At 46.7% G+C, this 13,396-nt stretch overlaps 1 pseudogene; it reads left to right on the top strand.

Annotated features, from left to right (window-relative positions):
• The first annotated feature begins 11,567 nt into the window (after positions 1-11,567).
• On the top strand, positions 11,568-12,446 carry LOC101992643 (annotated as a pseudogene).
• Positions 12,447-13,396: the final 950 nt, after the last annotated feature.

The following is a 13,396-nucleotide window of genomic DNA, read 5'->3' as shown; positions in this document are numbered from 1 at the left end:
TATCTCAAAACAAAGGACTCAATATTTGGTGTGACCATTGTGGTGCACACCTTTAATCCCAGCACTCAGGAGGCAGAGGCCATCGGATCTGGCCTGGCCTACATCAGCAGTTCAGGCCAGTCAGGGCTCATAGTGATATACTGTCTCAAACGAAAAACAAGCGAGAAATAAAAATTTGGAACATGCACTTTGGAGGCGAGTTATTTAAATCCCAGTACCCTGTAATGTATTATAGATTTCTGCTTACCACCCAGCCTGTTAGACTGCACATTTCGTGAGAACACCATTCTTTCTTCCTCTCGTTTATTTATTTACACATTGTTATATTCCAAACACATTTCCCCCTTTGTCTTTTTTGTGACAGTCTTATTGTGCCCAGGCTATCCTGGAGGATGTCATGTCTGCCGCAGTTTCCCCGGTGCTGGGATTACAGGCATGTGTCACCAGACTCTGCCAGCTAAGCCCTTTAAATGGACTGGTACAAAACAGGCCTTTGACATTTCTTCAAAATTTGTGTATGTATTCTAAAAATGAACTTTGTATGCTCTTGACTTTCACGTTTTCTTTATTTACTTGTTGAGGTAAGGTGTCATCGTGTAGCTTTGGATGGCATGCGGGTTTCAAGCCTTCCTCGAACTTCTGTTATTGTTTGTTTCCCCCTTTTTTATTACGAATTTTTTTTTACAATCTTTTCTCATTTTACATAGCTATTCCCATTCCCACTCCCTCCCCTTTTCTTGTCCCATCCTCCACCCACACCCCACACCCCCCCCCCGACACTGCCCCCTCATCCACTCCTCAGAAAAAGTAAGCCTTCGCATGGGGAGTCCACAAAGTCTGACACTTCACTTGGCGGCAGGACTAAGACCCTCCCCACTTTATCTAGGCTGAGCAAGGTGTTCCTCCAAAGAGAATGTGGTTCTCGATGTCAGTTCCAGCATAAAAGATAAATCCTGGTCCCACTGCCAGTGGTCCCACAGACTGCCCAAGCCTCACAACTGTCCCCCACATTCAGTGGGCCTATTTTGGCCTCATACAGATACCCCGGCTACCAGTCCAGAGTCAGTGAGCTCCCATTAGCTCAGGTCAGCTGTTTCTGTGGGCATCACCATTATGGTCTTGACCCCTTTGCTCATATTATCACTCCTCTCTCTCTTGGACTGGTTTATGGTAGCTCGGTCCAGTCATTACCTGTGGATCTCTGTATCTGCTTCCATCGTTGTTGGTTGAAGGTTCTGTGATGACAATTAAGGTAGTCATCAATCTAATTACAGGGAAAAACCAGTTCAGGCATCCTCTCCACTGTTACTTAGAGTTTTAGCTGGGGTCATCCTTGTGGATTTCTGGGAATTTTCCTAGAGCCGTGTTTCTTCCTGGCCCTTTAATGGCTCCCTCAATCAAGATATCTCTTTCCTTCCTCTCCTTCACTGTCCTTCCCCTTTCCTGAGCATCCCATTCCCTCCTGTTCTCCTCCCCCTGTAACCCTCCCCCTCCCCTCTCACACTCCCTGATGCCTCCCTTCCAATTTTCTCAGGAGGTCTTGTCTGTTTTTCCTTCCCAGGGTGTTCCATGTATGTCTCTCTTGGGATTCTCCTTGTTCCCTAGCTTCTCTGAGATCGTGAGCTACAGGCTGGTTATCCTTTCCAGACTGGATCTTCCGTAGGTCAGGGTAGCCGTGAGTTGTTGTTTTTGTAGTTGAGGGAACAACCTTGAACTTTGACTCTCAGTCTTCACCTCTCCTGTTTGAGGATTACAGGCGTGCACCACCACACCTGGCCCCGAGTCAGAATTAACTAGCCAAATTTCTCTAGTTATTTTCAGAAATCATGAATGATGAATCATTTGAAAACCATGGGAAAAGATAAAAACAAGTCAGCTTCAATTTTCTCAGATAACAGCAAGAGTTAGAATCGTTAATTAAATATTCAAAGACTTCAAAGCAATCTTTCGAGAAATGAGGGGTGAGTCCCTCACAGCCGCTCTACCCACAGGGCTTTGTAAACCTCAATTAATTAGTGTTTATACCCCACCATGAGGTCATTGCATAATAGCAGATAATAATAATTATGTGTTATTACCACACAAAATGCACTATTACATTGAAACACTCATGAGAATTGTTAACAGTAAAAAGTGCCATCTGGCCAAGCCCATAAAAATGACTTTCTTTCTTTCTTCTTTTTTTTTTTTTTAAAGAAATGTGTATTACTCTTTCAGTCTGAGTTTAAAACGTGGTCTAAAACTGTTACAGTGCCAGGAAAACTAGAAGAGTTCTGTTTTCTTTAATGGCTGGGGAAGAGATTTGGGGCACACACATACAGGAACAAAGAACTTTTCCTGCGGCCCATGGAACCCTAACTGAAGCAAGACCCACCTGCTAGAAAGTAGGAAGTAGGAGGAAGTGAGTCGGAGCTCGGGAGCTGCTGGAGATCGGGCTGATAGTGCAGGCATGCCTTCTCGTAAAACTACTTGTTAAGACAGTTACTGCTACTGGTGAAAGAGCCCCGGTCGCTCGGAGTCTTCAGCTTCTTCTCAAATGAAAACCAGTGCCAGAGTCAGCAGGTTCACTTTGGGACTGCAAGCCTCAGTGGTTTTCCAGTTTTATACAATGAAATCAATCTCAGGCAGCCCTGAGCTGTGCTATATAACGCATAGGGGACACCACTCACACATCTGCTCCCTTCTTCTCTCTCCTCACGGCCCACCGAGTCCCATTAGCACTACCCATATGACCTTGAGTGTGGGCCCAGTCACTAGAGCGCAGGCAACCTCTCAGTGAGCATCCTTCCAATGAAAAAAATCCTCCTTCTCCCAGCAGTCATCTGCCGTCAATAGCTCTCCTGCCGCAGGTGAGGCCTTCTGAGGTCCCTTTTCAAGGGACACAGGCTGAAATTTCGCTATGCTTGCCCTCGTAGAGGTCCTGTGGTAGGTAACCATGGGTGCTATGAGTTTATTAGTGCCATGACCATGTCATATCCACTCAGAAGACAACATCCACAGCACTTCTCCTATCCTGGCTCGCGTATCCTTCCTGCCTCCCCTTCTGTGTTGTGTCCTAAGCCCTGAGTGGGATGGAGGGGGTGGCTGACACAGCTGTGCCTTTTAGTGGTCAGCACCGTCACTTCTCAGAGCTTTGGCCATCTGTAATAAATGCTGCCCACTGTTTTTGTTTGGTTTTTATGACAGGCTCTCACTTGTAGCTCAGGCTGGCCTTGAACTCATGATTCTCTTGTCTTTAATTGTCAAGAGTGGAGACAGGTATGTGCCATTATACTAGCTTCCGTTCTTACAATAAATTCCTTTTGAACACGGGAAAACAAAGAACTTTTCTTGTTACCGAACAGGAAAAGTTTTAAGAGCCTAAGAAACACTGTCTTGGTTGTCCTTAGTGCCGTTTCTGAACAGATAGAAGGAATGGGGTTGCCTGTCCTACTGGATGCATGGATTGCAGTGCCTCGAGATTTGTAAACAGAAGTGACTCAGGGAGGAGCCTGTGAACACGGGTTAGGATCTCTGCCCATCTGCTCCCTCAGGCTCTTCCGGACAGTGCTTCCGGGGATTTGTCAGCCAAACCTATATTTCTGCCTGGCTAGTGTGACTTTAGGCTGTCAGTCAGCCGCTCTCCAACTGTAACAGAATTCAAGTGAGAACCCAAGGTTGAAGTAAAGAACAATGGCAATGGGTTTTTGATCCTATGGCACGTACTGGCTTTGGGGGAGCCTAGGCAGTTTGGATGCTCACCTTACTAGACCTGGATGGAGGTGGGCGGTCCTTGGACTTCCCACAGGTCAGTGAACCTTGATTGCTCTTCGAGCTGATGAGGGAGGGGGACTTGATCTGGGGAGGGGGAGGGAGGGGAAATGGGAGGCGGTGGCGGGGAGGAGGCAGAAATCTTTAATAAGTAAATTAATTAATTAAAAACAAACCAAGGATGAAGTAATAGAGCTCTCAGGGTTGTGAAGATGGCGTAGCAGGTAAAGACATCTGCTTGTCACACCTGACAACCTGAGTTTGATCCTCAGGCCCACGTGATAGGAGAAGAGAACAGAGTCCCTGAAGTCGTCCTGTGGTCAATGTTAAAATGTACTTAAATCTCCAATGTTGAGTGTTTACCATTCTGATCTTGAAAACAAAAACTCACTACAGACTCACACCTACGGGCTAATAGACAGCAGATAGATATAGTTTAGAAAGGCATATTAGTATGGGAGTCCTTCTGTCTATGATATAGTTTAGAAAGGCATATTAGTATGGGAGGTCCTTCTGTCTATGCACTGCTTTTATTGGTTAATGAATAAAGAAACTGTTTTGGACCTATAGCAAGGCAGAACTTAGATAGGCGGGGGAAACTGGACTGGATACTAGGAGAAGGAAGGCAGAGAGAGACACCATGGAGCCACCAGAGGTATATGTGCTGAAACTTTGCTGGTCGGCCATGACCTCATGGTGATACACAGATTAATGTTAATGGGTGAAATTAGGATGTAAGAGTTAGCCAACAAGAAGCTAGAGCTAATGGGCCAAGCGGTGATTTAATTAATACAGTTTTTGTGTGGTTATTTCAGTTCTGGGCGGCTAGGACAAACAAGTGGCCTGCTGCTACAGCAGATGATAGACAAAATAAGCCAAATTAGTATAAAATGTTTACTCTTTATATAAAGTCATTATATTCATAGCATCTCTGAAAATGTTTAATTCAGCATATTTTATCTAATATTTATTGTTGTCGATAAAGTTATAGACATTTTCACATCTGCAGAATGTATAGGATCAGCATATGTTTTCATAACCACATTCTGAAAATAGCATGCAGCTATTTTATGCCCTGAGAGCATATTTTAATTCTCATGGGACCATCTTCTCCCCCACCAACAGCATTATCCCATCTTCACAACAAAGAAGCCACAGGACTATTTTAAGCACGAGGCTATCGTTTTGAAATGCCTCTTAATTATGTGGCTAAGATGCTTCTATAATTTATGGAATATTTCTAAGTTATGGCCCTTTTTCTTAATCATACCCAAAGACGCATGACCCAGGAATTTGTTTCCTTGTGGCTGTGTGCTTTCCATTCCTCTTGGCTTGTTGATTTTAGTAAGGTCTCCCATAACCTCCAACTCGTCTCTCTTCAAATGAGCATGCTGAACCCACTTTGGAGACAGAGTTTTCTCCTAGTCTTTCCATATAGTCTGAAACTGAGAGTCTTGTCTGTTGTTTTCTCCACAAAGTACCTCTTTTTTAAAAAAGATTTTTATTTTATTATTTTTATGTGTATGTGTATGCATGAATGTGTGTGTATTCCCTTGGAAGCCAGAAGAAAGCAAAAGATCCCTTGGACTGGAGTTGCAGGTGGTTGTGAGCTGCTTCATGTGGGTGCTAGGAACTAAATCCAAGTCCTCTGCCAGAATAACAAGCACCCTTAACCACTGAACCGTCTCTCCAGTCTCTTCGCCACAAAACTTCCCTTAATAACTTTTTCATTTTCATTCTGTAACCTCTGAACAAGTTTGTTGAAGAGATACTTTAATGTTCTGAAGTGTGTTAGGAAATAAAGCAATGAAAGTGATGGGAAATTGAACAGCAAGCAGTGTTATCCTGGAAAGGTTCAGCATCTGTTGATTTGCACCTTCAGGGTGTCAATGACTACCACTGACTTTATGATACAGGCCTGTAATCCTAGGAGGCTGAGGCATCCTGAGTTCAAGGCCAGCCTGGGCAAATCAGGCAGCCCTTGCTGTCAGTTTTCTGTTGTTGCGACAAGATACACTGGCAAAGGTAAGAAATGAAGGGTTGAACCCGGGTCCTCAAGACCTGGGCTGACAGGAAGATATCCACAGCCCATCTGATGCCACAACTCAGATGAGCACAAACTCCTATGGTTTTGGCTGTGGGTCCCATTATGGTGAGCAAGCATGTGGGGGACAAACGGGAGAGAAGCAGAAGCAGAATGGTCCACGTGCTGAGGAAAGAGGCAGAACAGAAGCAGTGAAGGTGGGGAGGAGTAGGCTGGAGTGGGAGGCCTGCAGACCATCGGGGCCATGGTGACATCCAGGCCCAGACTGCTACCGAAGGCTACGTCTGTGGTCCTACTACAGCCAGGGTCTGTGTGGCCTTCCATGGCCCATGTTGCCACCAAAGGTCACTAGCATGCCCAGCGTCTGGGGCTTCCACCAGCGACCACATAGGTGTCCAAGAGCCATGTTGCCGCTGGGACACACTGATCTTGGTTTCATACGCTTGGACTTGAGGCTATGTTGTTGTCCAGGCCAGAGCTGCTGCTAAGGGCCATGTCTGAGTCTTTGGCCCTACAGCAGCTAGGGTCTGAGTCAACATCTGTGACTCCTGTTGCACCTGAGGGCTGTGCGGTTGCCCAGGGTCTGATTGGCTACCTGGCACCATGTTGTTGCTCGGGGGCCATGCTGCATCTGGAGCCATACAGATCTAAGTGGCACATACTGCTATTGGATGCCATGGTGACATCTGGGTTAGGGTTGCAACTGGGGCTCATATCTGGGTTCTTGACCCTACTGCAGCCAGGGACTGTGTTGATATTTGTGGTTCTTGTTGTCACAGTACCATTGGATTCCTAGGGTCTGCCACCACTTGGGGCTATGTTGGTGTCTGACACTACCACTGGGACCATGCCAATCTGGGTGCCCTGTGGTGCCACCTGGGGCCATGGTGACATCCAGACCTGGGCTACTGCCAAGGACCATGCCTGGGTCTGTGGTCCTACCTCAGCCAGGGTCTGTGTTGAAGTCTGTGACTCATGTGGCCACCAATGGCCACTTGGAGCCCTGGGCCTGGGCTGCAACTTGTGGCGTTGTTGGAGTCTGGGAGCCATACAGTTCTGAGTGGCCTGTGCTACTCCCAGGGGCCACAGTGTTGTCTGGTTCCTGGGCTGCTGAGAACCATGTCTGAGATCGTGGTTCTACTGCAGTCAGGCTCTGTATTGAATTCAATGATCCACGTTGCCACTGAGGGCCATGTGGCTGCCAAGGGTCAGGTCAGCTTGGTGGTTGAGGGCGATTCTGCAGTCAGGGCCATGCAGATCTGGGTGCCCTGTGCTGCTACCTGATGCCATGGTGTTGTCCGGGTCAGAGCTACAGCTGAGGGCCATGCCTGGTTCTGTGGCCCTAATGTGGCCAGGGTCTCTGTTGATGTTTGAGGTTCCTGTTATTATTGAAGAACACATGGATGCTCAAGATCTGGGGCCATGTTAGTGCCCAAGGGTCATGCTGCCGCTGGGGCTGTGCCGATCTGAGTGGCCAATACTGCCACCTGGGGCAGTCGTGATATCTAGACCCTGCTGTTGCACGGAGCATGTCTGGGTTCATGTCCCACCACAGCCAGAGTCTGTGTTGCCACCAAAGGTTGCATGGAAGCCTGGGGTCAGGGATGGAACCTTGGACCTTGTTGGTGTCCGGGGGCCGTACTACCTCCAGAGCCATCCTGATCTGAGTTGCCTGTGCATCCATCCAGAACCAGGATACTGTCCAGGTCCACGCTACTTCTGAGGGCCATGTCTGGGCCCATGGTCCTGCTGCAGCTGGGATCTGTTTTGATGACTGTGGCCCATGTTTCCTCAGGTAGCCATGGGAACCATGTATGGTGGAATTAGAGGGCCATGCTTAGCCAGCCCTGCCCTTCACTGGGACTGTCCCTCGATGGGCACTGCAACAAAAGATCTGGCCTGACACTCACTGGAGAGCTGCTTCCCCAACACATACCCTGAGGAGATTGCTCCAGCCCTCTCCATGAGCATGGGAGAGCTGACTCTAATGGCATGGGTGTAGGGGAACTGGCTGTGCCCCTTGCCTGAGGGATACAGCCATTGTGACCTGAACTGACCAGCCTAACTACTACCCAGGCCCAAAGCCTGGCCTTGGGTTGGCTCACCTCAGTATCTACCTCATTTAGGACCTGCTGAAGCTCATAAAGGGACCAGCAGGATCTCCATGACTCCGAGAGGAGGGTCAGGGAGGACCCAGTGATGATGATGATCCAGGAACCAGATGCCTTGTTGCAGATCAATGACTCATTGCCATGAACCTTTACTAGCAAGGAGACTGGGCAAAAGGGTTTACAATGTGACACACTGCTCCCAGTGCCACCAGGGTGAATGAAGAGATGTTGGAGAGGTAGGAGGACGCAGGAGAGAAGAGGTCCTTTTGTTGTTGTTGTTTTGTTTTGCTCTTTTATTGTTTTGTTTTTCTTTTATTGCTTGCTTGTTTTGTTTTGGTTTAGTTTGGCTTGCTTTGATATTTTCTTTTTAACTTTCATTTTAGGGGGCTACTGTAGCGGGGAGGGGAGGATATAGAGGGACTGAGGGTGAATGATGTGAAATTCCCCAATAAAGAAATCATATTAAAATAAAAAAGGAAGAAAGAAAGGGAGAGAAGGAAGGGAGGGAGGGAGGAAAGAAAGAAAGAAAGAAAGAAAGAAAGAAAGAAAGAAAGAAAGAAAGAAAGAAAGAAAAAAAGAAAGGGAAAGGAGAGGAGAGGAGAGGGAAGGGGAGGGGAGGGGAGGGGAGGGAAGGAAAGGAAAGGAAAGGAAAGGAAAGGAAAGGAAAGGAAAGGAAAGGAAAGGAAAGGAAAGGAAAGGAAAGGAAAGGAAAGAATCGTCAATGTTGGCTCACAGTATGAGAGCGCAGTTTCCGTTCCAGGCAGAGAAGTCAAGGTGGCAGCAGTATGAGGAGGTGGCTGATCACACTGCACGCAGTTGGGAAGAAGAGAGAGGGGAATGGTCCAGCTCAGCTCATTGTGCAGTGCATCGGAACCCAGGGTATGAAGCACTCATTGGTAGTGTACTGTGGGTCCTTCCTCCTCAAAGAGCCTGATAGAGAGGCATGTCTCCAAGGTGATTCCTGGTTTGTGCAAGCTGACAATGACCATTAACCATAACACCTATCTTACCCATCTAAAAGGACCCCAGCTGTAGCTGGGTGGGAGAGCACTTGTCTAGCATTTGTAAGGCCTTAGGTCCAGTCTTCAGTACCACACACCTGCCTGTTCCAAGGGCTCCCCTTTGCTTTAGGAATATAAATTAGGTGGGCACACCCAGCTTTCCTTCAGACATTCCTGGTACTCCTTGGCTTCCTGTCTTTCCCCACTTTCCCTTACTCCAGCCCACATGAAAATATCTGTTACCCCTCTAAAGAGGCTGCTTTCTTTCCCTGCTCCTCCCATCATTCCTGGATATTCTAGAAGAATTTTTAAGGAAAGTTCATCAGCATTTTCTTTCTTTCTTTCTTTTTCTTTCTTTCTTTCTTTCTTTCTCTCTCTCTCTCTCTCTCTCTCTCTCTCTCTCTCTCTCTCTCTCTTTCCTTCCATCCTTTCTTCCTTCCTTCCCTTCTTTTTCCCTCCTCCTCATCTTCCTCCTCCTTCTTCTTTCTTTTTCTTTTTGAGATAGGATTTCTCTGTGCAGTCCTGGCCGTCCTGGAACTCTATTGACCAGGCTGCCCTTGAACTCAGAGATCTTCCTGCTTCTGCCTCAGTTCTGGGACTAAGGAACTGGGCACTGCGCCAAGCTCTATATCATATTTTTTTCATTTTTCTCTTTTCCTTTCTTTTCCCTTGTGATAGAAGTAACTTAAAGGGTGGAGGATTGATATCAGCTCATGTTTTGAGAGGGAGCCCTCCACCATGGTGAGGAAACCATAGAGAGTTCATGGCTGCAGGGATCTGTGGCTGAGATGCCTCACAGCTTGCAAACCAAAGGCTGGAAACAGATGAGAATTGCTGGACTTCCAGCCGGCCGCCAGTTAAGACGTATGTCTGAACAGGCCAGCTCCCCCACACAACAGTGCCACCAGTTTGGACAAGTGTCCAAACCCATGAGCCTAGGAGGACATTGACGCTCAAATCACAGTATTTTATTTTCCAACTACAGTGACGTTGTACTTTATTAATGTATTAACTGAGGTTTTGCTTTTCCTAAGTGTTCTAATTTTTAAAACTTATTTTTTAAATGATACCAGCAGCAAAACTTGATAACTTTTGTACCAAACATTATTTCCAACTGTGAAAAAATGTTGCAGATTTTTTATGTAGGCATATTGGTATTTCTTTTTACAATGTTAGGATATATTTAAAGCAATGTTTTCTTATTGTTTGCAACCAGTTGCAAAATATTTCAGATTTCTTTTTAGGTCATAAAATGTGCCAAATTATTTTTACTTTGAAAAGGAAACTGAGATGCCTATTTATATACCCCTTCTGTTCAGAAAAATAAAACAAAAATTTTTTGAGGCAAGGTGTCTTGGATCTCTGGGGAACCGTGCATTCACTCTATGGTTGAGGATGGGTTTGAATCCCTGATCCACCTGCCTCCACCTCCCAAGTGCTGTGATTACAGCTGTGTGCTACCGTGCTGGTGAAAACGAACTTTTAAAGCACCTAATGTGCCAGGGAAATGGCTCAGGGTTGAAGGGTTTAAGGTACTGCCAAGCTGATGACCTGCGTTTGGTCGCTAGGACCCACACGGTGGAACGAGAATGGATTCCTAAAAGCTGTCCTCCGACCTTCACTTTGTATCCCAACACAAACTCATACACACACATAAAACAAATACATTTTTATTTTTTTAAAAACACCAAAAACTTGAATAGCTAATGTGCTCTCCAACTTAAATACCAAGAAAAAAAAATCATCAGAAGAGTTAGTTTATCTATTTACCAACTGTGCTGTGAGTTTTGGCAAAGCAGTCTCGTGGAGCCCGTAAAATTGGAAAAACAATACTGCTAGTGTTTATGACAACACAGTGAGCATCTGCCACTGTCAAGTCTTCAGCAATCCCCTTTCCCTATAGCAGGTACATCTCCCTGCCTGCTACAGTTCTGCTACCGTGGTTAATTCTGAGCACCTACCCTCCTCCGGGTCACAAGGAGCACCAATTATCCAATGGGCAGTCAGAGGACAGCACTGTCTCTCTGCTGAGATACTGGCATGGCATATCCTAGTTACTGTTCTATTTCTGTGAAGAGACATCATGAGCAAGGCAAATGGTAGGAGAAAGTTTATAGGGCTTCCAGTTCCAGAGGGTTAGAGTCCAGGACCATGATGGCAGGGAGCATGGCAGCAGGCAAGTGGCCACAGTGTGGGAGCAGTAGCTGAGAGCTCACACACATCCTTATCTGTAAGTAAGAGGCAGAGAGAGAGAGAGAGAGAGAGAGAGAGAGAGAGAGAGAGAGAGAGCGCTAACTGGGAATGGCAGGGACTTCTGAATCATCAAAGCTGATCCTCAGTAACACATGTCCTCCAACAAGGTCACATCTTGTAATATTTATTTATCTGAGCCTATGGGGAGACATTCTCATTCAAGCCTCCATGGGGCACATGGCCCTTAGAGAGAGAGCTAATGTCCTCTTTTAACTTTGCTATATGTTCTCTGGAACAGCAAGATTCAAATATAGGTACCTGTGGAGTTGATTGTCTGGCCTATGATCAGGGAGGAAATCTCAATTAAAAGTTAAGGCAGAGTTAGGCATGGAGAAGATCTTAATGGGACCACATGTAAGGTCTGATATACAACTGACTTTCAATTAAGTAAATTTTGCCCTTAAAAAAGGCTCCCTTGGCTCTCTCCTCCAGCCCGGCAAGATGCCCAAGGGAAAGAAGGCCAAGGGGAAGAAGGTGGCCCCGGCCCCCGCCATCGTGAAGAAGCAGGAGGCGAAGAAGGTGGTGAATCCTTTGTTTGAGAAGAGGCCTAAGAACTTCGGCATTGGGCAGGACATCCAGCCCAAGAGAGATCTCACGCGCTTCGTCAAATGGCCCTGCTACATTAGGCTGCAGCGGCAGAGGGCCATCCTCTATAAGCGGCTCAAAGTTCCTCCTGCCATTAGCCAGTTCACCCAGGCCCTGGACCGGCAAACAGCTACCCAGTTGCTTAAACTTGCCCACAAGTACAGGCCAGAGACCAAGCAGGAAAAGAAGCAGAGGCTGCTGGCCCGTGCTGAGAAGAAAGCTTCTGGCAAAGGGGATGTCCCGACTAAGAGACCAGCTGTCCTTCGAGCGGGCGTCAATACAGTCAACACTTTGGTAGAGAACAAGAAGGCTCAGCTGGTGGTGATTGCCCACGACGTAGACCCCATTGAGCTGGTGGTCTTCTTGCCTGCTCTGTGTCGCAAGATGGGGGTCCCCTACTGCATCATCAAGGGAAAGGCCAGGCTGGGGCGGCTGGTCCATAGGAAGACGTGCACCACTGTTGCCTTCACACAGGTTAACTCGGAAGACAAGGGTGCTCTGGCCAAGCTGGTGGAAGCTATTAGGACCAATTACAACGACAGATATGATGAGATCCGCCGCCACTGGGGAGGCAACGTCCTGGGTCCTAAATCTGTGGCTAGAATTGCCAAGCTGGAAAAGGCAAAGGCCACAGAACTCGCCACTAAACTGGGTTAAATGTACTGCTGAGTTTTCTGTACATAAATATAATTATAAAACTTCCAAAAAAAAAAAAAGGCTCCCTTGATTGAAAGTATGGGGACCTTGGAAGAGGGTTGAAGAGGAGTGGAGAGGCAGGGAGGGGAGCAGAGAAAAATGTAGAGCTCAATAAAAATCAATAAAAAAAAATAAAAAAGGTTTTATTCCCTTGGATGGGGTGTGTGCGCCCCACCCTAACTGAGGAGCTTATGGCTTCTGGAGGATGGAAATGATTTTTTTTTAAGGTGTGTTCCTGTTCTATCCCCTGCTGCAGTAGATGGCCCTATGGCAGAGTATATGAGCAGTGCAAATTGGATTCTGTGGGCTTAAACACACACACACACACACACACACACACACACACACACAGAGAGAGAGAGAGAGAGAGAGAGAGAGAGAGAGAGAGAGAGAGAAAGAGAGAGAGAGTGAGAACATGGAGTTGGAAGGAGGGGGTGGACCTGAGACGAGCTAGGGAGGAGTAGGGGGTGAATATGATCAGAACTCATTGTGTGTAAGCATAAAATTCCCAAAGCATTAATAAAAATGTTATATGAAAACAGCAACAGGGCAGGGCAGGCATGGTGGCACACACTTTACTCCCAGCACTACAGAGGGATTAGGCTGGAAGACCTCTAAGGTTTTGCAGCCCTCCTGACCTACAAATCAAGCTCCAGGATGGGCAGGACTACATAGAAAGGCCATGTCCCAAAAGAAGAAAGAACAACAATAACAATAAAGTCTCTCCTTGAACCAACACTGATTCAAGTCCATTTGGTCATAACTGACTAACTTCTGAGTAATACAGAGTTAAATGAGACAGCACGAGAAATGGAAAGACCTGCCAAGCAGAGGGATAAAAGTCTGTCTTGATGAATGCCACACCAACTCTGAAGAAAACTATGCAACAGATACTGTGAGACAAAATGCCCATTAGGAAACTATAGTCAGGGCTGTGTGAAAGCTGCAGGCAGACT

Source organism: Microtus ochrogaster, chromosome 5, assembly GCF_000317375.1.
Source record: "Microtus ochrogaster isolate Prairie Vole_2 chromosome 5, MicOch1.0, whole genome shotgun sequence".
Lineage (NCBI taxonomy): Eukaryota > Metazoa > Chordata > Mammalia > Rodentia > Cricetidae > Microtus > Microtus ochrogaster.
Note: the sequence above shows the minus strand (reverse complement) of the source record. Positions and strands in the feature narration are given on the sequence as shown.